At 44.2% G+C, this 27,779-nt stretch overlaps 1 protein-coding gene across 1 annotated transcript in view; it reads right to left on the bottom strand.

Annotated features, from left to right (window-relative positions):
- ACOXL (acyl-CoA oxidase like) overlaps nucleotides 1-27,779 on the bottom strand; it is a 1,019,872-nt gene that overhangs the window by 145,623 nt on the left and 846,470 nt on the right. The window lies entirely within an intron of this gene.

Consider the following 27,779-nt stretch of genomic DNA (forward strand, 5'->3'; position numbering starts at 1 on the left):
ACTGTGATTCTTGGCCCTTGGGCTTTGAAGACTAAGCTCAACCTTCGTCACACAGACGTGGCTCTACTGGATCTCCTCCTCACGGCAGCTGCAAAGGTCATTTTGGCTGAATGGAAATCCTTCAATCATCTCTCATTTAATACATGGTGGGCTTGGGTCTCTTTCCTGAGAGGGGCACATGGTTCACAATCAAGCCAACTGAACTATTTCTACATGCATGTACTGTAGTCTATAAAAAAAGTCAATATGAAGGAAAGATAGAACCACACAAAAACCGTATTTTAGTGTAAGTCTCAAGGTCAGTTAGAACACAGAGGTGTGCCATAGTATGCCAAATGTGGACAGTGGATGCCAGGGGTGGGGACCAGATTCCACAGATGGACTCCGCATGTCCTTGATGATCATCCCATGGTAGAGATGCTCAACTGAAGCCAGGGGTGGCGAACCGCTGACAGGAGTGGTCAACAGATGCTAAAGATGACCTCCAGAACCCAGTCCAGTGATGGTTGCCATATGGCATGGCAACCATATTAGAAAGTTGGGATGGGCACAATATGCCAGAGACACCTAGATGTCTATCAGACGTCACTGATGACCACGGTATGCTTAGGGTGCCCAGTAGAAGATGGTGGTGGCAACTGTATACATGGATTGGCTACTGGTTGCTAACAATGTCCACCAAAAGCCAGGGATGGACATAATTTGACAACGATAGTCATCATGTGCCTGGGATTCATCAAAATACTAATCAGTAGATCATAAATGCGTGTCATTTGCTTGGCCTTCGCACAGGCACAATAACTTCCCAGCAGCCCTGCTTCCAGCGAACTGGTTTGTAATTGTATCTCCAGAGGAAGAAAACGTCAAAGTGGGAAAAATGGACAATTGTTGGGACATGGCAGGTCAGTGTACACTCTTTAATGTCACACCCAAGACTCTCCTTCCTTATCTCATTGACCATTGGCTATTTGAGGGAAGGAGGAAGTGATCTAGAGGCTGTTCTGATCTCTTTTTAGGGTTCAAGCAAGAAATGTATTTTCTTGAGTTTTCCTGAAATAGCAGTTCTGACCGCAGTCCCTGTCCTTTGACAGAAAGACGGTCTGGAGGAGATTCTCCTAGTCGAAGAACTTAAACTACAAAAGCAACCACAGCCTAGTTTCCAAAACAGACCCCAAGCAGTCGTTCACAATGCTGTCTGCCTGCATGGAGTTAAACGCCGTTGAAGCAAGTGTTTTCTGTAAGGTACAAATAAATGGTTACGGGCAGTGCAGGCCGCCTCGCTTAGGGAGCATGAACTCAACAGGTGGGGGCACCAGTGAACATGACTTACACACTGAAGAGGTACTACATCCGGAGGAACAGTTAATTCTTGTGCATGCAGACCAGGTATGGTGTTGAAAATAGCACTTCAAGCTTCCTCAGACACAGGCAGCTGCTGTGCAGGCAGCAGAAAGGTGCTTCCAAAGAAAGGAGTCTCCACCTCTAAAACAGCTGGTATAACTTTCCCACATCGCTGTAGCTCACCACCGACACTCTCTTCAGTCCTAAAACCCTATACATCCTACAGGGACGCCATTCAGAGGTCACAGCTGTGACCCCAGGCTTGTCCCTTGAGACTCCTAGCACTGGGTTTGCGACCCCTGGCCTCAGAGGTGGTAAGCAGTACCAAGCCCAAAAGATAACCAGTTTTCCCATAAACACGGTTTACTTTCTGCAGATCCTACTTGGAGATTACACTTGTTAAAACAAATGGACTCGAATGTGGAATGCTCACTCTTTATAATAAAAAATAAATGTAAACAAATACACTATGTTTAAAATTGTTTATACAGTCCATTTTTGTGAATATGTGAAAAAATATGGTTTTCAGTAGAATCGCCAAATCGGTGCTTTAAAAAAGTGATACGTCTTTATACACGTGATGGTGTCAAAACTTATTAAATATAAAAAGGGGTAAATCAAGCCAACAACACGGTTCATGTGCAGTTCTAGTTATTATGAATTAGTATTAGTAGGTCTGACCACTACGTTTTAAAAAAAAAAACTCTTTTTGTACATCTCCCTGTGGTTTAGCTATACGTTTTTCTCTTTGAGGTATAAACTAAGCTTCAGTGACGCAAATTATTATGATTTCTTCAGTTTCATCAGGATAAAGGTTTTGTGGCATCATTTATTGTGATTCAAGGTCAAACGTCATATGATGTCACTTCCTGTGATGTCACTGAAATTAAAAAGAGTGTGTAAGGTCACTTCCCCATGTGCTAACGTTTTGGCGAATCGAGATTCATGATATCCTGCACACCACCGTACCTCAGACAGAACCTTGGCAAATGAACGAATGTGACATTTAATCTGGAACTGGCAAATGCATGCCTTTTTAAGCTACGCAGGCATAGGCAAAAACTGGGATGTGCGACAAAAAACATACTGTTGCTGTTAATTTGAGTGCTGCTCTGGTGAGGACGGGCGGGGTTGGAGTTTTTGCTCCAGTGGGGTGCAAGCATAGGACCTGATGGGGATCTGCAGCAGCTAATATTGAGGCAGCATTTCAGGTACTCTGGTGTGACACACAGAGGAGGGCAGACGTGTTAGTGAAGGCAGTATTGTACCTAGTGCGGCAAAGAAGGAAAAGGGGCCCAGGATGCTGTTTGAGTTAAAAATACAGCAATAACCAGGGCTCAGTGGCTCCTCAGGCTTCTGGACCCCGGTGCCACTGTACATTCTGCACCAATGAAACATAGGCCTCTGAGCGAGGGGATGTCTTCGCTGTCTTCTTCCACAAACATTCCATGACTGAGGGAATGTACATGAGGTGATAACTGGCGGGGGTAAAATGAAATTGACGGTATTGCCAGTGGTCGTCTTTTGCCTCACTAGTCTTAATGAGACTTAATTAATAAAATCTCCTATGCTAATGATTTAAGCCAGAGTTGTGTCAGCACTACAGTTAGTGAGTACTTTTTTTAATAAAAAGCCTCTATTTTTGTACGTTTTAACAAAATCCATAATTTCTGTGCCACCTCCCTTTTGTTTATTCAAACTGAACAAGTTACTTACCTTTCGTAACTTATCTGGTAGAGACTATCTAGCTGCAGATTACTCATCTTAGAATATTCCCCAGGCATCAGACTGGATCCGGAGACTTTTGGAGCACCGGTCAGTGGTTTCGTTTGGCTCTGCATCTGGATTGTTGGCCTGGTCTGCACTAGAAGTGACGTGCGCGGTGCCTATATAGGTACCACCCAGCACGCAGGCATTAATTACCTTTCGTTACCTTTCCATATCAGAAGCGTAGAGCCATAAAGTTTGCTGATGTACCAGTTTGCAGACACTAAGGACCTCATAAGGAGTACCCTATAAGGAAAAATTGTTCTGTAGGCCGGGGGGTCGGTAAGGAATCTGCGGCTAGAAAGTCTCTACCAGATAAAGCTTTACTGAAGGTAAGTTACTTGTTGATCTGATATAGACTTCTAATCCAAGATTCCTTCCCTTTGAATAGATATACAAGCAAAACCTCCCCGGACGTGGGTCTGCATACAAATTACACCATTAAACCAAAAAGTAATGTAGTACTGAGAAGGCCAAATTTCCGTCATGACTGATTTGACTGTTCAGGCAGTAGTGCATAATACACATGTGCAAAGACGCCCACATTGCAGCCTGACAGAAATCCAGGACAGGGACTCTGCGATCTAACGCAGTGGTTGCAGCCCAGGCTCTGATGGAATGAGCTTGCAAGCCCTTAGGGGGTTGCTTCTTGGTCAATGAGTAGCAGATTTTAGGCACAATCCATCATGAGATGGTCAGTTTCTGCATAGCCGTCCAATTCCCCACTGCGGCGCCGGAAATTACATCACTGGAACGAGCTATGGGGAAGCTTGCGATCTCGCAGGCAAAGCTGCTCCGGACCTCACACCGTATCCAAGGGGCCAAACTGGCACCGAGGGCAGACCCGCTGGTGAAAATCCAGTACATGCACCCTTCGAACCCCTTGGGGCCCGAAACGCTCGAGAGAGGTCAGCCCGCCCAAAACTGAAAGGCATGGCCTAAAAAATTGACAGACTTGGGCGTGTGTCTCTCCAGCTTCAGGACACTCAAAGCAGACCCACAGGCAGGCTTCACGTGGGAGCGGGCCTAGGGTGAAGTTGTTCCCATGCCTTGTCTGATTACTTGGACCGGTGCAGAGGAGTTGAAGAACGCTTAGACGACCTAGCTTTTTTGGAGACTTAGCCCACGACGACTTTGAGTGTGATGACTAGCACCTGGATCTACTCCAGGAACTGGCCCAAGACCTTCAGCGTGACCAGGATCAGGACCTGGAGTGTCTTGAAGGTGACGGGCGTCGGATAACAATGAACTGAAGGGAGTGCTCGCTCAGCGTTTTCGCACTCATAATGCGGTAGTCCTCAATTGTCTTGGAGTCGTGGCCCGGCCCCAAGCACCAAAAACCCACCAGATGAGGGTCTGCCACAGACATCTGTCAATGACAGGAGTCACAGGACCTAAACCCCACAGGTTTCTTAGGGGACATCTCTAGCACAGAGACAAGGGTCTCGAAAAAAGCCTTGGCAACATTTTGAAAAAAGGTCAGTCAAAAAATGACTGGAGGTTGCTCTCAGCGAGTAGGGGTGGCATCTATATAGAAACAGCACACACAACTCCTGGCGCGGCAGACACACAGCTGAACAACAGCACTTACCGCGATACAGAGGTACTGCTTGAAAAGTTTCTGGATCCAGTCTAATGCCTGGGGAATATTCTAAGGTAAGGAATGTGTGGCTTAAAGTCTTTTATCAGATCTTATCAATATCCACTCATGGCTTGCTCCACTGTCTCATAATCTGTGCTCCTGGGAACAGTGGTAAATTTCTTTATGTTATGCTATGTTAAAAGTATTTATGTAGCAGAACTTTCGCCATTAGTTTGGTGTTTCACAATGCAATCTCTCTTTACTCTTTTTGAGATTCACCAAGCAGACTTCTGAAATGCCTCCCAGGAAGGTCTCTTTTTATACATTACACACAATTTACAAAAGCAAACAGGCTAGTGAAGCGCACGCCTGGGCAAGATTTGCGCTGAAATAGTTTACAAGATGTAAGCGTACAGCACATGCACATATTGCATAATTTTCATATTGGCATACACAGGAAAGTTTCTAAGCAGTGGCCACGAGAATGCTATGCAACTTAAGAGAGAAGCGATAAGTAGTAACTTTTGGAGTATTCCTAAAAGTGTGCAAACCTACTCCCCAAGCTCATCTGAGAAACTAACACAGCCGAATGGGTCAGGTATGTCTGGTGCACCATGAGTGGTGCAGTAAGAGTGTTAAAGTGCACCCATTTGTACAATCTTCAAAGAGAAGGGTAATGGGGGCTGCCATGTGCAGTATACATACTTGCAGTTAAATAAAAGAATACAGGAAGAAATTGTACAACAAATCTCACATTTACCAAATTTTATGCATGTTTAGTCTTTGGGTTGTCCACAAAACACACAAGTTGGGCCCAATTTACAAAACATTTTCAACATAAAAGAGCTTTATGCACATAAGCAGTTGAAGATGCTACACATAGAAGCCGATCCTGATTCTCAAAAGGCAGGATTCTCACGCAGGTATGGTCGGTCAAACAGAAAATGTTTTCCACGTGAAGAATTAAAAATAAAAACATTCTGTGATATTTCACAATTTCCCTAAACCTATCCATAGGCTTAACTTTATGCATGCAGGGATTAAGATTTTTTTCGGGAAAACAGGCCCATACATAAAGTTTGACCTATGGGTTCAAGTTAGCAATACGTGCACTCCTCTGCACTGTAACATGGGCCAGTCACCCATGAATCAGAAGGGAAACCAGGCAAACAAAGGCGGTCCTGCAATATATAGGTGTACTTTGCATTCGTAACTCTAGTGAATTTTCTCATCGAACACATGTATCACCCGCCCCACACTGCTCGGACTGCCTTATAGGAATCTAAACATGTACAGCCGACACCGAAATACAATAGTAGATGGGAAAACAGGGATTTCAAACAGTTTAGGTTCTAACAGAGAGCACTATCGCTCAGTCTTGTTATTTCAGTTCGAGGGAAGTTAAATCCACCGTGCCTGTGAGATCTCTCAGGTAAACCTTTAACCTAGGTCCTTATAACCGACAGTCAAAGCCAAACTGTGCTGGATATAAGAGTAGACATACCTCTTAATTTATTTTAGGGCTCCAGGGTTATCATTCACCCTCACAGTTCTTTTGATTTCCATGCATTGTTAAGTGCACCAGATCCAAATGTGGTCAGAAATATATGACCATTATCTGGGGCACATACAAAGTATTTTTAAAGTCCCCAGGCATTATCACGTGACTGCCATGTTTGCTCACGCATGAGTAATATAAACAAGCATTCACAATGCAATAGGTCTCACAGTGACATTGTTTTGAGTAAAGACCTTGTAAATGACATTGTTTTTTTATATTGTTTATGTTTTGTAAAAATTTATTAAAATGATTGAAATGTAAAATGCAAATAGTGTTACAATTTGTAAATGGAAAAGTTATTAATTGCATTTATATGAGTGCGAGCTATTGGCTTTGTAAATGCTAATGGCTTGTGTCAATGTGAGTTTTGTTAAACAAAATAAATATAATGTATTTGTAATGCTAATAGGATAAAGTTACCGCCAGTGCTCAGCACCGGTGAGACCCGGCCCACTTAAAGCCCTGCCCCCACGCATACAACTCCCCCACTGCATTGTTGTTTCCTATGCTGCTCCCAGACAGCTGCGTACCTCCGTCACACAATTAACACTAGCACATATACGAGCATCGCTCTGCAGAGAGGCCAAGGATTGAATATGCATGTAGTCTTCACATCTTATGGCCCACTGTGAGAAACCATGGTGCCTTGGGCCTCGGCTTCACATATTTCAATTGTGCCCGGTCGTGAATACTTGCCCACAGACTGAATTTGTCAAGACACCTGGAGGCGAACCCCTACAATTCCAAGTTAATCACACTTTAACAATGACTAGGTTACCAGTCCAACTTACGCAGAGAACCGCGAGATCAATCAGGAAAGGTGCACATAGAGACAGGGACACGCGCAGACTGCCACTTCACATAGAGACAGGGACACACGCAGACCTCCACTTCAGACAGTCAGGGACACACGCAGACCTCCCCTTCAGACAGACAGGGACACGCGCAGACCTCCACTTCACATAGAGACAGGCACACACGCAGACTTCCACTTCACATAGAGACAGGGCACAGGCAGACCTCCACTTCACATAGAGACAGGGCACACGCAGACCTCCACTTCACATAGAGACAGGGACACACGCAGACCTGCACTTCAGACAGACCGGGACACACACAGACCTCCACTTCACATAGAGACAGGGGCACACGCAGACCTGCACTTCAGACAGACTGGGACACACACAGACCTCCACTTCACATAGAGACAGGGGCACACGCAGACCTTGACTTCACATAGAGACAGGGACACCGGCACACCTTGACTTCACAGAGACGGGGGCACACGCAGACCTTGACTTCAGACAGGCGTGTACAGGCGCGAACAGCCTGTTAACTCCCGAGCACACCGAGACTCCAGTACAGACATACATACACTTGGGGCCCGGGTGACCACAGCCTGCACTAAGCACTTTACCCGACTGCTAGAAGAATACACTATATGATGTCTGGCATATGCGTACAGGTCATCTAGTGAGATTCAATGGTCATCCCTACACACCATTTTAGAACAAGATGGCTGCCACACAAATAGGTTTGGCTCTTCTCAGCGAATCAATGGCCAGGAAATAAAGAAAAGCAGTCTATACTACAGGTGGACTCAGTTATGCATTTTTTGAGAATGCGTGTTATAGAACTTGGGGGCATATTTACAAGGGCTTTAACTCCGCTTTCGTGGCTCACAAAGCCAAAAAAACGGAGATAAAACCAGCGCCCTATTTACAAGAGGGTGCTAACATGCATAATCGCATGTTAGCACCCTTTTTCCCAACGCCTCCCTTTGCTTCTCTAATGAGATGCAAAGTGGGCATCACTGGGTGTGCCCCAGATGGACTACCTTGTAAATATCGCTGATGTTTACATCGCGATATTTACAAGGCAGCCCACATGATTTTAACACACATTAGATTTTAGCGAAAACTGCTGTTTTCGCCAAAATCTAACGTCTGCTAAAATCCGGACTTAGCCATCCCTAACATAGGGGGTGGATTATGCTGATACGACCCTGTGGGTCATATCAGCAAGGTAATCACCCTTTTGCAGAGAACAAAACGGCGATAACCTCGCAATCTCTGGAATTTTTATGGCCCTGGAGTAACGCGTTGTTAAGAACGCGCTACCAGGCCAATAAATGCCAGAGATAGCCTGCGATAATAAAATTATCTCTAAGCACAGCCAGCAATGATTATCGCTGGCCGTTGTTAATATGCCCCCTAGAATCTCAAAGTATGGCCCGGGGGTCACTTTTAGCTCTACTGACGTTAATATGCGGTCCCACTTTGAACAGCAGCACTGGGCTGCTGTTTACTTGACAGAGCGCTAAAATTAAAAACTAGGGGGCATATTATCAAGAACGGCGTTAAAATTATCGCCGCTTTAGGGGCAGGAAACTGCCACTAAAGCGGCGATAATGGGCTTGATAATATGCCCTTGTGAATTCCCATAGAAGCCCATGTTCTGGTGTGAACATGGGCATCTATGGGAATTTTTTTATTGCTAATTATTTTTGCAACTTTTTCGCAAATCAACACTAAGGGCCATATGTAGGAAGCCAAATACCGGTCGGTAACGGCCGATTTTCGGTAAATATCCCGTTACCGACCGGTATTTAGGCTTTTGTTATGTAGGGGGCATATTTCAGGATTCGGTAATTTACCGAATCGGTAAAATTACCGATTCGGTAATTTTACCGATTCGGTAAATACCGAATCCTGAAATGATATGTAGGGGGAGTGTGTCGTTGGTGTGGGGATTCGTTATTTACCACCAACTAAAAGTTGATGGTAAATGACGAATACCTGTAAAAAAGCATTTTTTTGCAATTTGAAGTGTGCAATGTGGCAGACATACATGCCCTTAGGGCATGTATGTGCGCCACATGTGCACACATGGACGAATCAGGGGTGCAACAGGGTGTCAATGTGACACCGTGACACCCATGATGATGCCTCCCCCATTACCGATTCGGTATTTACCGATTCGGTAATGGCAACTGGCTTCCCATTCATTCCTATGGGCCTCCAGACCCATAGGAATGAATGGGAAGCCAGTTGCCATTACCGAATCGGTAAATACCGATTCTAAAATACCGACATATACCGAATCGGTAATTATTTACCTACATTACATTTACCGATTCATAAATACCGAATCGGTAAAATTCGGTATTTAAGAATCGGTAAATGTAATTTACCTACATATGGCCCTAAATGTTCTCGAAAAAATATACATGCACATAAGTTTGACCACGAAAAGGATGTGTGCTTATTGGGTGGGGGAGGAGAATTTGTTAGGGGCATACAAAGTTGCACATCCATTCAAGATTTCAAACTGGGAGTGAAAAGGTAGGACCTGGTCAATTTAAACATCTGGATTATTTAGTGAAAATCCACTCAGAATATTTTTGTGTTAATCTTTATTTATGTATTTCACATATACAATAAAAACACTTACTATCAGTACATAGCAAAACCATATCAACAAATTCTTAACAGAACCAGACTTTCCCGAATCCCACACAGCGTTTAACATAAAGACAAGGATATTGAACATATCCTGCATGACGCATAGTGGTGCAATCGCAGGGTACTCTCAGAATACATTTGAGAAAATGTATAGATATCATGCCAGTTAGATTTGTGAACCAATGCATAAATCAGCATTTGTATCTGCGCTTTGAGTCACATTCACTGGCTAAAAAGATGTAATCAATTGAGTCCCTCTGGCTTTTGCCTAGATTGTCTCCGCAGTGAGTATTAAGCACAAGTGTGGTCAAAGGAAATGGCTTCCATCCAGTGCACAATTAGCAGGGCCACAGACTGTATCCAGCCGGTAGGTACATTGGCCAGTCATATCGGGCACTGGGAATGGCGACAAGTTGGTGCACATATCCTTGCAGTACCTGCTGGCCAATGCCTTTGGCCATGCCCAGTTGGTATTGTGCTTTGTTCTGTCGTCAGTGCCCATACTCCAGAACTTAGAGGGAATGGCCTGTGACTCTGTCCACTGCACGATTAGCACAAGAAATGCCCTTTAAGATTTAGAAAAGAGGTGCTGTGCACAGAACATGACACAATACTACAATACAATACTACCTTTGAAACTCGCCTTGTGGGCCAAAATCAGTGTGGCTTCTTGCCAGGGAGAGGTTAACATAGCTCCCCTGCGCAGGCTGCTATGGTGTTCTTTTCTGGAAGTCATTTACACGTCTCCCTAGGAGGGCAGAAAGCTGTCCTAGGGACAAAACCCATGTGTAACCATTAAGGGCACAGAAGACGAAGGGCAACAAAGGTCCTCCTTAGTGAAAGTTGCACACTACAATAAGTTACATTCATTTAAATTTGAGTTTCAAGTCGGCTTAATGTAACGAGTTGTTTGATACCTTGGAGTATCAACTTTGGTCACACCGCTCAGGAGTTAGCACAGCTGTGCTCGTAACCTTGCATTCTCCAAGTGGAGACCAAGTCTTTCCACAGTTTAAACAAAATGTTCACATTTTTATTGTCAGAACACGTAAAACACCTGGTCTGCTCTTGCAATATGCGGCACCCTGCCTTAGGGCTCATTAGGCCTAGCATATGGGTGACTTACACATCTTGCAGAAGGAGGTGTAGCTTTGCCATTGCTTTATATCGCAGTCAGGCTAGCAGTTTTAAACTGCTCTTCCAGTCTGCAGCGGCATACTGGGAGACATGTTTACCTGTGTCATTCACAGGGTGGCACAACCAGTTCTGCAATCCCTGGAGTGACCCTCTAACTTACATGCCCTGGGTTTCATACACTAGGGACTTACAAGTAAGGTAACTTAGGCCAAGTGGGTATAAACTAATTCAACATACACATTTTAGGGTCAGGGCACTAAGGTATGGGTAGCATGCCTCAGTGTACTCTGAGTGTCGAAAAATTAGTAGCATCAGTCAAAGATCTTGGCGGTGACCATACAAAAAGAGGAATTTCCTTATATATAGGAGCACTATTTTCCTTCTGCAGTAAGATAAGCTTCTATCCTGAAGACACTTGTGACATAACATTTTCCTAATGCAACTTGTGAATGCACTTGCATTGTAAGACTTTTGTGGTTTCAAAGAGACTCAAATCTTGAACTGGGATGAGTCTGGGATTTGATATTACTACCCAAATGGCTACTCTGATTGATCACCGAATAAAGTTAATGTGTCTCAAACTATAGTCTGCACGGCTTCTTTAACCACCAGTGGACAGCATGGAGTACATCACTTCTAGAGAATTCTTTCAACTCAGATGATCCTGCAAGCTATAATACAATAGAAGGTGCATCTCCGGTTTCTAAAATCTTGGAGAAAGTGGAAAAGATGCCACTCACGCAACACCTTTGGAGTCATGCACTTTTGTACGATGGGCAGTTGGATTTCCACCCTGGGAAAAGCACAGAAATAAAATCTACTGGATGTGAGAGAACATCTGGATAGTCTTCCAGATAAGGGCACCAGAGGCATTCTCATTCTTTTAAACGTATACATCCTCTTTAATACAGGAAACCATAGTGTCTTTTTTGACTGACTAGCCATGGTGGCGGGAGTCTACCAATCATCCACTGCATGGTTCAAATCGGCCTGGCATTCTGTGGGCACCCTTCACCATTTGACACTGATCATCTTCAAAATGTATTCGGCTGCTCTACACCATGCTTGAATGTGGAAGCTCGGTGATTTCCACAGGGATGCAATGACACCCTATTCATGTTGCTGATATCTGAAGGGGCAGATACAGACAGCAGTTTATTAAACAAGCAAGGTAATAATCTCACATTGAATACCTCCAAATCTTAGCTAATGCTGGATGGCATGGAGTATGCCAAGCACAAGCTAGATTCCTCATAGGATTTGAATTATATCCAAGTGGCCTCCCTAACTATGGGAAATAAAGTAAAAAATCTGGGACTTTCGTTTTCAATTGTCACCCATACTTGAAATGACAGATGAATATTTTAACGAAAAACCGCAGGTATTAATTTTTAAGTCATCTCGCACCGTTCCTTGGGCGCAGTTAAGGGCAACACCTGGACACGGGATCTCGCATGCACTTCTCTAGCAGTCTAGTCATCGATGCTTCGGCAGCCTTCATACAAACTACTTACACCCAAGAGCCCTCTGCAGTTTCAGTTTATTTCAGCATGGTTTCTCTATCTTGCAATCCCCTCATTTGTGTCCCAGCAGATATTTTAGAGTAAAATTCAAAGGTGTGGTGCATTTGGACAAGGGAGCATTCATATTGGTTGAGTCATACCTCTTGGTACACGCCTAGGCGGGGCCTTATGTTAGCAAATGAATGACTGGCAAATAGTTACCATCTCAGAGAAAGCTTTTTGTGTGCAAATCATCTCCATCCACTGGAAGCCAGTGATAGAATGATTCACCCCCAAACCTTATAAGAACGTTGGAAACATTTAGAAATCAATTGAAAACACATCGATTTCCTGGCAGATCTGAAAATCGGTATGGCACCCCAGGAAACCTATTGTCTAGGAGCTTTATAACAACATTGAATTGCACAGATTAATAATAAGAACTGGTCGACGAATATTTAATATGATAGTTTTCTAAACACTATACCGCTCTCTCCTACTCAGTCACCAACCCCTATCAATCACTACGAAACACAACTAAACACAATAGCCGTAGAGCACCATCAACCAGAATCCCATGAGCATAATATGTGCCCAGAATCAGTAGGAGTTATGGGATAAAACCAGTGGTAGAAATAAGTGCCATAAATTATCAGAACATAATGTAACAAAAAGGAAACACATCATTTAATCATATTAAAGGGGTCACCCAGTAAAAAACGAAAAGCCTACGAAAAATAGCCTCAGGTCATGCTCACAAGTTTAATCCAAACTGCACAAACCAAAGGCATTGGTCTTTATTAATATTGAATTATATCTATTATTGAACTAAAAATTGAAATGGTATCAAAGAATTTACAAGTGAAGAATCAACTCTCTTGATCAGAGGCTCAGTGAAACCCTTCAGTCTCCCAAGATCAATCATTTCATCTTACCACACGCCTTTTGCATACTCTGAACCGCAATCCGAAACCTATTTTGTCAGAGACAAGTCTGAATAGTCAGAAGGCCTTACAAAATATATAAGATTGTGCATCCTTTCCAGCTAGTTTCCAATGCCATAATATGCTGCATTAAGTTTAAATTAAAAATCGTCTTTGTAATTTAAACCAAAAGTAGGCTGTTCACATTTGAATACAAAACTGTCATATTCTTGTCTAGCACTTATTCGCACTATACATGGTTTTTGGTACTAGGCTTGTAGGTGGTAAACGCAGCCGCTGCGCCCACACAAGGACGCAGCAAAACATGTAGGTGTTTTTTCAAAGAAAGAATATGCTTTGCGGTAGTTGTTTCAAGTCGTCTGCGCAGAGTCTTTTTCAGAGAATGAAAGCAAAGTAACCAGGCCTAAACGTTTCTTGTTAGAGATATGTGCAAGGGCTTCAACAGGGCAATTGTCAGGGTTATTTCCGCACTGCACAGAGAGCAGCAGGGCCATAGCTGATGGTTGTAGAGTCAATATTTAAAGCAGATAAGGCTTCAAAACAACCAATAAGGAAACTGTAGGAATGCACCCCTTGTGTTGTCCAATTTTGCATTTGCATTACAGAACACCAACGAGTTATGAGTCTCAAAGTGCAAACACAGCCATAAAAAAATGATTCACATTTCAGTGCGAATAAGCAGGCAGGAATAAGCTATTTCAAGAAGAATATTCTCACCAGTTATAAAGTAGCTTTTATCGATAGATCCGTGTTTCAAAATACATTTTGTTTCTTGGTGAAATAAAGGAGAGTACTGGCTTGAGTACTCACATAGGTCAAGCCTGCTGATACCAATGAGTCGTCTGTGAGATTGCTACTGTTGTTTCCAGTTGATGACTTTGGAAGAGCTCTGCCTGACACAATGTAAAAGAGACCATGTCTCCAATTCACTGCTGAAGTAGCACCACACTGTGGAAATACAAATGAACCCAGTACTCAAAAGTAGGTTCCTCGCAGCCCCAGGTTGTCTGGCATCTGTACTTCTCTTTCATACCTTCAGACCACTGTATTTCCTTCAGAATTATTTCTAACGGCACTATTCTCCGAAGTATCTCCACCACACTTGGAACCCCCTCTTCTCTTCTGAATAGCCCCAACACATGAGTAAGTGGTGTCATGTTAACAGAGTTTAGTCAACCCACAGAACTGTGCTTTTTCTGTGCCACTCAAAGTTTCTTGCTATCCACGTGCTTTCCATATCTTTAAATGATTTTATATTTTGACAATCATTTTTCACTCAACAAGGTCTCATGATTTTTCATCCACTCTCCTGCATTTATTTTATAATGGCTGGACCACCTGACATTTATCTAAATTCATTTTCACCTCCACTTGTATAGATGCTACTTTACATGCCGCACAGTTACACATTTCCTCATGTTCAACTTTCACCTTGTTTCTTCAACCACGCATGTACCACACGACATGTGAGTTCTCGCTCACATCTCAAAAGGAGAAAAAAAACCTGTAACAAGGACACAAAATAGCAACCACTAAATTTCTCTTTCAACCATCTCTCTTCCATATTAGTTGCCACAACTGTGTGAATGCAAAAAAGAACAATTGAAGGACAGAATGCAGAACAATGTCATACATTCACCACAGTACAGAGATCTGGGCTTTAAATCCATCGTTGTTTTGCTCACCATGCCATTCCAGTTTGAACCCAGCCATATGCCAATCAGTCTTGACCCTGTGCCTCATGGGAACAGTCCAGCTCGAACTAACAAGCCAGGTCCTCCCTGGACTGGAAACAAGCATCCTAGGACCGGTTTCGGGGTATCTCCCCTCATCAGCCAGGATAGCTTGACTCCAGAGGCATGGAGAGCATGGGACCCAAGTTTGGGCATACCCATCCCACTTGGGGAGACAAATACAAAAAGAACAATTGATGGACAGAATGCAGAACAATGTCTTACATTGATCAGAGGCTGGAGCCGGTGGCACATGCTCACAGATGGGGCTGTACTTGGTACAGGTTTACCAATGTGATCCCAACAGGCTGCCCAAAAGCGCTCCAGTAGGATCCTGTGGGGCATCAAATATTTTCTCTGCATCCTCTTTAGCTGGCACAGTTTGTCTGCTGTCACAGTCCACACGAGGGGAAGTGGGAATGAGAACACTGCTGGAGTCCATTCTGTAGAATGGTTCAGCGTCCTCGAGTTACAGAGGTCATCATGCAACTTCGAATAATGGTAGTGACAGGATGACAGAGACCAGCTTTGACTTCTTATGCTTTTCATGGGATTTCTTTGACTTACCTGTGCTCCGCAACTTTGATTTGGAACATTCCTGCAAGTGGCCTCAGGAACAAGAGTGAGTCCACACCCTCAACTTTGACTGTGATGGCTTCTTCTTATGGAGTTAGGTGATGGCTAACTTAGCTTTACAGTCACAGAAGGCCCTGTGGTTCATCTTCACGCAGATAGGCCACGACTCCAAGTCATGTGAGAACACAAGAGACAGACATAGTGGGAGTTTGTTACCGACATCTGTACGTGGAAGTCACAGTGCTGCTTAAAACATGCTTTAGTGCCCATATTCTGCACACAAAAGTATTTAGAAGGAAAAAGAGAGTTTTTGGAGGGAAAAAGACAGTCAGAAGGCATGGAAAGAAAAAAACTGACATTCGCGCATTGAGGTGGCACATAAACAGGATCCCGACATCCTATCTGGAATGGACTGACCCGACACAGAGCTGCACAATGCCACCCGTCGATGCCCGAGGCAATTGCTGAACAGTTTAGTGCATGGGGGAGGCTCACAAGCTGAAGAATCTGCAGTTCGAAGTCTATCAGAAACAAAATTGATAAGCTGGGACACCAAGCAATGGCGGGCTTCAAACCCCTGTATGTCCTTAGAAAGCTCACAAAAGAATGCATGTATATGGTCTAGCAGGTGGGACCTAAAAAGGTTGTTTTAATTGGATTTACATGAAAAGGATTTTGATGTAATTTATAGATTTTATTCTTGGATAATGCTCTATCCTTTACATGCTGGATATTGAAAAATGAAATTAAAAGAGTATCATGAGAAACAGAAGATAATAATGCCTAAATGAGGATAGCCATCCTTTTTACAAGTCTTTCGAAGAGCACCCAGGATGAGTAACTCAAACTGACTTTTGCATTAAGGACCAAGAATCTCACCAGGATTGCCAACATTCGAAATTCTGGAAATAAGAAAAAGTTACTTATTTGCGATAACGATCTTTCTGGTGGGCACTCTATCTCCCTGCAGATTCAAGATCACATACTACATAGGCGTCATGTTGTCCACCAAGATCTGGATGGAGGGTAGGAAGGCCTTGAGTGATAGCCGAATCGCCCACAGGTCCAAAAGATTAAGGTCAAGAACCAGCTCCTCTGAATACCAGAGGCCTCTGATCTATAGATGTCCCAGGTGAGCTCCACAGTCTCAGGTGGAGGCATTTGTCAATACTGTAGCTAAGTTTGGAGGAGGAGTGAAGCCAATCCTCTGCTGAGATTTGTCTCATTACTTCAGCCTTCTAACTTCCAATGCAGCACTGGAGGAAATCATAATGGAATATGACAGGTCTCTCCCATACTGCTGCCACAGCCTGTGGAGGCACCACTGCATGGCACTCATGTGCCAACATGTGTGCAGGTGTAGAAGAATGCAGGAAGCTAGAAGACCCAGAAATCAGAGAACCTTAAGAAAGAGAACTTGCACAACCACCATTTCCCTGGATGTCGGCAATGCTCCTAGTAGGAGAAAAGGCAAGGAAAGGGGTGGTTTGCTGTACCAACACTTTGAACTGGATTTGTTGGGAGGGCCACAGGTAAGGTTTGAGCTTGTTGATTGAAAAGCCAAAGTTAAACAGCAGGGTCACTGCAGACTGCAGATGGTGTGATACGTCCTCTGGGGACCCGGTTTTGATCAGCCAGTTATCCAGGTACGGGGGAAACGGGGATGCCTGTTCTTCTGAGATGGGCTGCAACCACTGCCATCACCTTGGAGAAGACTCAAAGTGCTGCAGTTAATCCAAAAGAGAGCACTGCAAATTGGTATCAGCTGAGGTTAATCTAAAAGACAGCACTGCAAATTGGTAGTACATAAAATAGAATGTAAAATTCACCATCAAATACAAATACTTTCAATGCGACCGTAGGATGGGGATGTGAACAAATGTATCCTGTAGGTTGAGGGACACCATCCAGTCACCAAGTTTCAATGCCAGTAACACTTGAGAAAGGGTCAGTATCTTCAACTTTTCTTTCCTGAAGTAGAAGTTCAGATTTCTGAGGCCAAAGATCAGATGTAGAGCACACGAAACGTAGGTGTATAACATCATTGACCCTTTTCCTGATCTGGCACTAACTCCACTGTTCCCTTCAGTAGGAGTTCTGCTACCTCTTGTTGGAGCATGGCTACGAGGCTGGGGAAAGAAGGGCACCCGCACACCTACAGGCTCTAAATGGGTTTGGGGAAGTAATCTGGGACTGCGTGCATGGTGGTGTAGGGGAATAGGAGCAAGAGGAGGGATGCTGGGTGGATTCATTGCCCTTTCAAGGTTTGGTTGTTGCTGGTTATGAGGCTGGTAGTTTTGCTATAAGCAAAAGGAGAATCCTCTTGTAAAGCTATGAAAAAGACAAAATTGGCAATAATCTTTCCATGGGGGGCTTTGAGCTTCTTGAAGGCCAAGTAAGCCAGGTCTCCAAACAAGCACGCTCCATCGAATCCATCAAGTGTGCCTGGAATTTAGGGGGAAAAGTTGGATATGTTGGGAGAGGCATGCCTCCGGATAGAGATTGACTGCAGGAGTGGAAGATGGTTTGCCCCAGGCTTCCCGGACTGGGTCTAAAAGGGTATCATTGAAAGGCAGAAGGGGTTCCACAGTAGGTGCCGTTGGCAAGAGGACTGCAGTGAGAACATTAGTCTTAACCTTAGTTGTTGGCAATTGTAAGTTTAAGACTCCCGCAGACTTTTTCTCCACCGTATGAAATTTCATCATTTCTGGTGTGCGTAGTCCAGTACGAAATTCCATGTCCAGTTCCGGAAATTGTCGAAGCTGCTAGCTAACAAAAGGACTTTTAGTCCTTGGTCACCATTATCACCCCCACATGGCTAAGAATTAAGAGGGTCTGAGTCAGTGCCAAACAGGTCATGTTTGTGGCTTTGGTTTCCTCCTCCACTAGGCTTTGGGCATCTCTTTGCAACCTCCTCTATGGCATGATTTTGGGGTCCAGCGGCAGAGGTGGTGTAGGGGAGGTGGAACCATCCAAAGTATAGGCAGCTGTGACATTGAGTAGCACAGCGCTGGATCAAATTAATGTATCAAGTGCGTTGGACCAGGTAGAACGATGACGAGTGGCATCGGAGTCATAAGCATAAACATTGGAAGGCTGTAAGATGCCATGAGACAAGAAGACACGCTGGGTGGTGCCGATGCTCTTGCAAAGATTGTGCACGTGGTGTTCAGAAATATCGCAAGATCCAAGCCTGGAGTCGTAAATTCAGGGAAAGATGGAGCCGGTGTCCGAAACTCAGTTTGTGAAGACCTTGGCACAGAAGGTTCCAGAAAAGGGGAGACCGGCATTGGTGGAGGTTGAGGTGAGGCTGGGACCAGGTCCAGTGGAGTCAGTGAAGTGGGGCTGCTTGAAGAGGCATTGACTGGCTTCATTACCACTTACTCCGTTTCAGTGGACGAAGATCATGCAGGAGCGACTTACCTTTTGGACGTTTTCTATGTTTCTTGTATTTCTTTTTCTTTCCACCTGAAGAGTGCAAGAAAGGTGACCTGGTGCGAGGTAGTGACCGTCACCGACGACTCTTTTACTCCCTGGCTTGGGACATGAAGAGTTTTGCCTCATGTTCTTTGACTACCTTCTGGTGCATTCTTTGGGCGATGTACAGGTATGGGAATAGTGGCCTGACCCAAAGCACCAGAAGAAGATGGAATGGGGGTCCTTAATGGATATCAGTCCCTCACAGTTCCTACAGGGTTTAAACCCTGATTTCTCTGGAAGAGACATGATAATGCACAAATGATTTTCTGTGAGGAAATTTCCTCAGAGAGAGCAAGCTCCGGATCCATGTCAAAGGCTTGGAAAAAAGGGAACTGACGTCTTTACACCGGTGTGAGCACTTTATCACTTGGGTGACGTCACCTGATGCCACTTCCAGAGTCTATACAAAGCTAGAGCTCCCTACCGGTGGCGTGGGAGCTTTGAAGTGTCCGGTTTCAGTCCGATGTCTGGGATTATTCTACAGGTGAGGAATCTGTAGGGAGAAGTATCCATCAGAAATATTTCTTAACTAATGTTTCACTTTGTAGATCGATAGATCTATACTTTTTTAAAAATGAAAGCCCCTTAAAAAAATCTATTTTATTGCTATTGATCCTATGCTACTGTTTTTACAAATCTTGCGAAACTGTTCCTAGGTGAAACACTCTACTACCCTTTATGCATCTCCCTCAAGATTTAAAACTTCTAATAAATAAATATACAAATCAACCCACCTAAGCCTTCTCCAGGTTTTTACACCTGCCTCTTTAGCTTAGTACCAGCGCTCTCTACGAAGCACTCAAAGCTCCCTGGCGAGCCACTTTAACGCGGATTAACGCTATTTTATATCACACAAAAAAGGTTTATGGCAAAATAATGGTAATCCATGTAAACACAACGCTTTGCATGTCAGTAAACCTTTAACAACATAAATATTTGGAATACAGGTCATATGTATGTTTTTAAAGTGTTAAACCTGGTAATCTCGGTACGTCAGATCGAATGTTCTTGCTTAAAGTGTCTATAGGGGTGAGCATAGAGAAATTGAAATTGGTGCCTAGGGTGACAAGTGCAGTCTCTAAAGCATACATTAAAATCGTGCTCCAAGCGCACAATATATGTATAAGAAAAACTAAGAAGGCATGTACGTGATTCTGTCTCTAAGTATTTCTAAGTACCGAATCAGGCCACAAAAAAGTCCAAAACAAAGTATTTCGCCAAGTAAGGACGACCTGTACCATGAATCTCCACCGGTTTCCACCACTGCTGACATTTACATCTCTATTATGTTTATTGCGTTGTTAGCATTTTTAAAACGTGTTCAGTTTGCAATTTTATATAATAAATATAGTCATTTAAGAATATCTATATTTGTTAATTATTTTTTATCAAACGAAAAACATTATAAAGACTGCATTCGTACAAAAGGCTCCTTATGCACCACGTGTTTCTGAAAAGGGCCCTTTACTTGCGGCAAACGTGTTTTTGAAGGGAACGCAAGCGCTGGGTGTCACAGTCACTTGTTTCTCTTGTTTTTGTAGATTCTTTGGGTTATGTGTGGGTGTCTGGTGGGAGAAAAGGTCACCAGTCAACTGTTTTTGAGAAAGCAAAGCAAGTCGCCCAGTGAAAGACAAGCCAGCTTTGCGTGCGTGCTTAAAGAAATAGTGAACCAAAGTAGAATGTGACTGTTGCTAATGAAACTTTGCTGTAAATTCATTCTATGGAGTAATGCATGTGTAACATCAACTCCACACCAGCATAAAGAACTAGTATTTATTGATGCTTCAATGTATAAACGAGGCCTACTCAATATCTCCCGTTTTACCAATATATATATTTTTGCAATATCAGGTCATAGATGCCATACTACATAGTAACACAATTAGAAATAGTCCCATAATACACAGGGATATCAACCACAATATAGCATAGTAAATCCCTTACAACTACCAAAACAATTCAACCAAAAGTGCACCGTATTACCACAACGCAACACCACCCCACCACCCACACTGTCCCAGCTGTATTCCACAATGATAATCATGTTAATTTTATGACTGGCAACCGCTATGAACAGCTCACCTCGCGGTATGCTACCAATCCCAACTGAGGCAAGAGCACCCTCCTTTCCAACAACGAGAAGGATCTACCTATGTGAGGTTCTTCTACGTGAGACCTCACACTTCCGCACTCAACCTAAATAACCCGCTCAGCACTCCACAGTCACCCCCAGAACTACCTCTAAATGCTCATAAGGGCCTACTGCCCATGGGGTCAGTAAGCTGCCAAATCATCTCGGCCCACATCATGAGGTCATCCACGAAGATTTAGTACTGTCACATGTATTTAATTAACGCCGCGTGAGTCTTCTTCGCCACATGATTTACACAGTGAACTTCAGCTCCCCAACAGAACCCTCTAAGCAATTTTACGCTCTATTCCTCCCATCCCTCCCCAACACGGCCGACCTCCTTCATCCATGACCCAGTACAAGAGGCATGACCCACACCACTTTTAGTTTTTTTTTGTTCTGCGCAGACTCTCCGAGCGTGATTTTCAGGTAAGTGGGGCTAGGCCATGCCATAGCTGTGACGCCCGGGGTGGGGGCCCTGTGAAGCGGGCTCTTATTCACGCCTTTACCTTTTCTGGTGGGGATTTTATGTGAGGCATGTGGCGAGGAAGACTTATCCGAGTTATGAAGATTACCGGTAAGTACCAGGGGCATCACTGTTTCCTCAGCTGTGGTCCATTCTTTTGTTTCTTGAGTCCACGTATCTGTTTGAGGTGACCGCACACTGAGCCACCGCATAGCTATAATCCTTTTTGCTAGTACCAATCCTAATAGTAGAAACTTCCTGTCCATTTTCCTTTTTCTCCTTTTTAGGCAGCAATCCCAGTCGACAATGTTGAATCATGCCCTGCAACTCACGGTCAGTGCAGCGTATAAGTTTAGTCAGTACGTCCGACCTGAAACCCTCTACTCCCCAACATGTCAAAGCAAGATGCACAAAGTCCACCCGCTCCATATGACAAACTGGGCAACCGGAAGGAAGCCCCAGGTAAATCCTTCCGAGTTTTTAATAGGGCGAGATAAGCCATGTGTACATTGAATGAGTTTAAAGCGTGCATTGCTGGATACCTGTTGTACCCACGCGCACACACTATACCATTCCATATCTGTAATGATATCCGGTACAAACTCCTGGTACTTGTCCCACACCGCCAATCTATCCAACACAGAATACCTCTTCTCGTACTGATGTAAAAAAAAAAAAAACAACACACACACGCACACTCTTTGCTTTGCTTTACACTGTTTAAATGTTCGTTTCAAGCATGCACAGCACAGCTGAAATGTTGCACTATCATTTCTTATTTTATGTCAAGTTTATTAAAAAAAAAAAACCACACACTGGCATAGAATTTATTCATATACACCTTTGTTACTTTAAAATAAACGTTAACCTGATTGAGCTTCTGCAATTGTGACCTCTTTTTTTCATTCCCTCTGGCCATATCGATGCAGGCTGTTACTCTGGTGTTTTTCTCCCTTTATTGAGAGGTGGTGATTATTTCTGCAGTTCTTTTTATGCACTCATCTTTCACCTCATTATACCATGGTCTTTGTGGTGCTGGTGCCTCTAACCCACACATAGTTGTCGTTATATAAGTGACTCTAGTTATATCACCTGTAGGAGAGTAGGATCTGCCTCTTATGTTGCCCCCAGTTTTTTTCTGATGTTTACACTGGTTTCTGGCTATAGTCTGGCTGGGACCCTGCTAATCAGGGCCCCAGCCTCTCTGTTCTTTCTAAACAACATGGAGTGCATATTAGGTGCACTAGTGATTGGATACTGTGGTGCCTTATGAGTCCCTAGTATATGGTACCTTAGGTACCAAGGGCATAGGTACTTCACAGGCCTACCAGGGGCTGAAGCATGTATTATGCCACCCCTGGGAAGCAGACTAAATCTGACACCACAGGCCTGCTACTGCAGCCTGAGTGAGGTGGTGCTAGCACTCCTCACTGAGATATAGGTTCACTATATCTCTCCTGCACACACATTTAAACCTATCAGTCACCCCTAAGGCAGGCCCTATCAATCCTGAGGGCAGGGTGCTTGGCTTCCATGTGAGGGGGTGCCTCTGCCTGAGCAGGGCCCCTCTACAGTTCTCAGAGTCCATTCTCTGGGGCTGTTTGTGAATGCGGTCAAACCATATACTCTTAAGTGCATTATAACCTCGCGGTAAATGCTAACTTTGGAATGGCTGCATCAAAACATGTTGTGTATTGGGGCTGGGTGAGTGCACTAGAGTGCTTTCAAGTCCTGCACTGGGGGAGCAGTAGGCTCCTCTGTGCATACACCAGTTCAAACCGGCTCAGGGGCTACCTGCCCCTGCTCAGGCGTGAAACTGGACAAAGGGAAGTGGGTGTAGCCACCCACTCCCCTGACCCTCCCATAGGTGGGGTCATAGAGCTAGTCCCTCCCTTCCTTCCAGTATAAGTTAGGGAACCATTGCCATTGCAAACTAGATATCCCTGGACGACGCTCTGAAGAAGAATCCCAGACCTTCAACGTTCCACTACCTCTGGAAGACTGAAGACTCTCCCTTGGAGTCAAGGAGTGACTCCCCTGCTTGGCAGGCACCAAAAACTACAAACTGCGGTCGCAAACTCCATCGCTCCCGCCGGAGCCCGAAGTCCCTGCAGCCCAGGAAGAGGATTTCCTGACTTCTCCAAGGCCATCGTGAGTCCCCAGCGACGCTGAGGCAAGTGGACCCCACAAGTGACGAGGAACCGCAATCCCTGGGTACCGTACACTATTTTCGAGTGCAACCCCTTCACAACATTCTACGGACTTGTGCTTTGGGCCACGTGTGGTCCAAGCCTCTATCAGGGATCCCTCCAAAGATCAGAGGCCTACCCCGTCCCGAGTGACCGTGGGCCCCTGTTGAGTGGATCCTCCTGAGGCGTCTTCGCGATCCCTTGCAGGCTGGCTTGTGGGTCCCCTGAAGACTTTCCCACAATTTCAAAGGGCTCCCCTGGTTGCTCCAGGCCTGCCCTAATTTACCCTCGCTGGGTGAGTCTCCCAGACCTTGCTGGTCTACACCGCTGACTTTTTGTCCTTTCCACGAGACTTGCTGTTACCAAGGCTTGTTGGCTCCGATCTGGTCACCGACACCGCAGTAAGCTGCAGACTTCGTGGGACACGCCGAATCCTACTCCTGGTCATCGTCGACGCCTCCTGGGCCTCGTGGCTGAAGAGTCAAGACACCTGTGAATCACCTGAAATCACCCGACGACTGTGGGCAACCATCTTCCTTGCCACGGGTCACTGCCAAGTGACTTTGAACACTGTCCCCTCTACTTTCAGGTCTTCCTTCTTCTGAATCCAGGCTTGGATTCCACCGGACACTTCTCCTGTCTTCACAAGCAGCAAGTCTTCATTGAAAGCATTGACAACGACGCCGCAACCCGACACCTATGCACCCGGCTTCCCTGGGTGAGGTAACTCCAGCACTACGGTGCTCCTGTGCGTGTTGGCCCTCGAACTACTTACCTTGTAAGTGGCTTGCTTGTAGACTCTCCCGAAGTACCCTAAAACTTTAAAAATCCAACCGAAGCTTGCTCCATTGAAAGCAATAGGGAACCCGCGGCTGTGTTCTCACACTGCACGCGTCTCCCGTGGGTCCTTTACTTACCTGCCTTGGGTGGATTAGTGAGGCCCCAGCGATTCTACAGGCCCTAGGCCTTGTCCCCTTGCAAGCCGACATTCCTAAACCTCTTTTTTAGTATATGGTCTGGTACGCCTAGGCCTTGTCCCTTTGCAAGTCGTTATCTCTAGGTCTCTTTTTTAGTATATGGTCTGGTACGCCCCTAGGGCCCCAACCATATTTATGCTTAATTTATTGTGAAACGTTGATTTATGCATATGTTCCTGCCTTCTAATCTCATAAAGAGATTAGTAGAGAGTTGTTTAGTAATAAATACATATATATTTGATATATATACCTGTGTGGTGTCCTTTCATTTGGTAATTCAAGAGATTATAAGGTAAAACAAGCTGCTTTACATTCCTCTAAAGACTTAGCCTGAAGGCTGCTCTCCACAGCTACCACTAGGATAGCTTTCTTTAAAGGTTGTCTTAAATCTACTACCATAAGAGTCGAATTGTACTGGTGCAAGGTGTCCACTTTAACTAGGGAACAGCATATACCAGGCCAACTTCTCATATCACTTATTTGCTGTTTGCGATTTTTTTCAATGTATCGTGGCCTACACTTTAATTCTGATACGGCAGTCTTGCGCCTATTTTTATTGGGAGTTGTGTTTGTTCTGTGATTTATGGGCAGATTGAAGGGGACTCTTTCTACGCACTCAAAACCAAAGCATATTTTTATGAAAAATTCAAAAATCTTCACTGAATTTTCAAGGTTAAAGGATTCTCTGATATCCCTGCCTAGGAGCTCTACAACAACCATGGTTCCCATTATTGCTCAGCCAGGGAAATCAAATACTAAGGGCCTAAAAAAGGACCCTCCCTCTCCGCCTAAACCAGCCTCGCCTGTTTCTATGGAGCTATTGTTGGAAGAAATTAGGGCCCTGCGACCCTTTGTGAAGGAAACAAATACCAAATTACAAATCCTTACAGAGAACTGGTCTCAACTTGACACAAGACTCACTGCAGTTGAACACAGCGTGTCCTCCTTCGGAGAAACCAGCACTAATGTTTTTCAGCTCAAATCTCAAGTTTCTGTGCTCCAGCGACAGGTTGAGGACCTAGAAAAACGCAACAGGCAGAATAACCTACGTATTTATGGTCTGGTGGAGGGGGCGGAAGGGACGGATCCTCTTGCCTTTTTCAAATCTTTCCTTCCCAAGTTGCTCCACATGCCATGAGATAGTGTACCCAACATCCAGCATGCGCATAGATTGGGTCGCCTTACTTCAAATGCTTCATCCTCACAGCGCCCAAGAGGAGTCATCTTATACATCTTGGAATATATGGATCTGCTAAAAGTTCTTTCAGCGGTCAAGTCTGCTCAACGTATCACTTGGTCAGGCTCAACCTTATTTTTTGCTCAGGATTATGCTAAGGCCACCGCTAATAGCCGCAAGGCATTTCTTAACATGAGACCTGATTTCCGATCGATGGGAGCCCGTTACGGTCTCTTTCATCCGTGTCTTTTTAAGGTCACATATAACAACAAAACAACAACCTATGAAGATCCGCTGCGCCTACAAAGTTTCATAAACTCTTGTAAGACAGATGCTATGGATTTTTCAGGGCCTTCATCATCGCACAATGTTTAATTTACTGTATTTTTCTTACAGGTTCTTCATGTTGTTTTTCTTATGCTACAGCATTGTTCATCCAATGAGTGTTGCTCTTTGGATTTAGATAGATTCAATGTTTAGTAACCCTCGGTGTATGTTTGGTTACCTCTTTTGATTTTAAGGTTCTCTTTTTCATTATCGGTTTTTTTAATTGTCCTTATACCTATTATTCTTCGCCTTCACAGGTTTCCCTTCCTTATGGCGTGTTCACCCCCCGGTCCTCCGTGTGGTCGAACCTGGATGTGCCGTTTGGTCCATGTGGTTCCACCCCCCCCCCCCGTTTCCTTGAACCTTCCTTGTGTAGGTATGTTACCCATTTACCTTTGTTTGTTACCTTTATTTTCTCTTTTCCACCTCCTTCTTAACCTCTTTCCTATTATCTTGTTAGGTGTCGCTAATACTCTTCTTTCTTACCTTCCTGTTCTTTTTTTGCATATTCATAGTATTACTCAGATACTATTTCCTGTGTTCTTCCTTTTCTATCTCGTGTTCATTACTTTCGCTTACCTGGATTTTTGCTTCTTTCACTTTTACTGTCGGTTTTCATCCTCTCTGCTCTCTTTTTTTCTTTACTCGATGGTAAGCTGGATCACTTACTTTTGTTTTTATTCCTTTACTCACCTTTACCTTTATATTGAATTGGATTGTTGTTCGATTTCTTCTTTTTCTTTTCCTTTTTTCACCGTTTTATGACACCAAAAATAATGTCATGGAATGTTAGGGGATTACATTCTTCCATTAAGAGACAGAGAGTATTAAGCCATCTCGGCACATCAGAAGCAGACATAGTGTTTCTACAGGAATCCCATCTTACAGCTGTTGAGTCATTAAAAGTAAAAAAGGGTTGAGTGGGGGATATTTTCTTTTCTCCTGGTGATGGAAAACGTAATGGGGTCATGTTACTTTGTCGTAAATTGCTTCCTTTCAAACTCATTTCACAAGATGCTGATGCAAATGGTAGTTGGTTAAATGTAAAATTAATGTTGGGAGATGGTCCGGTCTCTTTTCTCATTGTTTATGCCGCTACTGGCGGTGACTCTTCATTTTGGTCCTCACTAGCTCAACAAATTACTCTTTGTATTGAAGATAATTTTCTATTGGCTGGTGATTACAAACAGGTCGTTGACCCTTTTTTGCACCATAATTCAAAGGTCTCTTTTTGCCCTAACAAGCCCCATAAGTCTTTTGTCCATGCTATAACCAAACATAAACTCCTGGATGCGTGGAGACTATGCAACCCCATTACCCGAGAATATACTTTTTAACCCCCGGCAAACCATACCCAATCAAGAATTGATTACTTTTTTGTGTCCCATAATGTGTCCCAAGCCCTTATAAATGCAGAGATTGGCT

The sequence above is a fragment of the Triturus cristatus genome, chromosome 6 (assembly GCF_964204655.1).
Source record: "Triturus cristatus chromosome 6, aTriCri1.1, whole genome shotgun sequence".
In the NCBI taxonomy this organism is placed as follows: domain Eukaryota; kingdom Metazoa; phylum Chordata; class Amphibia; order Caudata; family Salamandridae; genus Triturus; species Triturus cristatus.